Below are 841 nucleotides of genomic sequence, written 5' to 3'. Positions count from 1 at the left end.
ACACACACTCACACTCACACTCACACACACACACACACACACAAAAGTGTGAAATTAGATCTACACCACCACAAGTTTGAAGAAGAAATGTGAAACTGGAAAAGCTATGAACTGGAAACTGGAAATGGTGCAAAGCTATAAACGTATATTAATAATTATTATTATTGTGGGGGAAAAATGTAGTGAGCCAATAGAGAAAAACAAAAAGGGCATTTTCCCAATGAATGAGTGTTTATCAACCGCTTTACCCAACTGAATTAAATCATGAAGGTCCGCCCCTAATCCACAGCCTCATTAAAAAGCGAGGCCAGTGTCCTGCAGAGATCTATACCCAGTTAAACTCTAGTGTTGAGCGTTAGTGTGGATCAGGCGGAGGGTTACGACACACACTCACACTCTCGGGTTACTGACGGATTCTGCTTCAGATTCTGAGCGACTGTCATTCGTCTCGTTTGTCTGTTAATAGTTCTGATCGTGTGGCTTTGTAGCTCTGTGTCAAAGATGAAACTGGAGTTAAAACAAGTTTGAATATTCTGTTTTTAATCTTTATATTTTAGCCATCATGGAATAATAATGCTACACTCCAACAAACAGCCCATAAAGTGCCTAACTGAGTGAAAGCAGCGCCTCTTTTTGACAGCACTTAAGAAAGTGAAGAGTTCAGTGATCGCTTCTTCTGCCTGCGACTGTTACTGAACACACACACACACACACACACACACAGAAACACACACACAGACACTCACACACAAACATACAAACACTCACTCACTCACTCACACACACACACACATGTTGTGTTTCCATGTTTTGTGGGGACTCTCCATAGGCGTAATGGTTT

The sequence above is a fragment of the Sinocyclocheilus grahami genome, unplaced genomic scaffold, assembly GCF_001515645.1.
Source record: "Sinocyclocheilus grahami isolate Dianchi unplaced genomic scaffold, SAMN03320097.WGS_v1.1 scaffold309.1, whole genome shotgun sequence".
Lineage (NCBI taxonomy): Eukaryota > Metazoa > Chordata > Actinopteri > Cypriniformes > Cyprinidae > Sinocyclocheilus > Sinocyclocheilus grahami.
The sequence above is the reverse complement of the archived record's forward strand: the minus strand, read 5'-3'. Positions refer to the sequence as shown.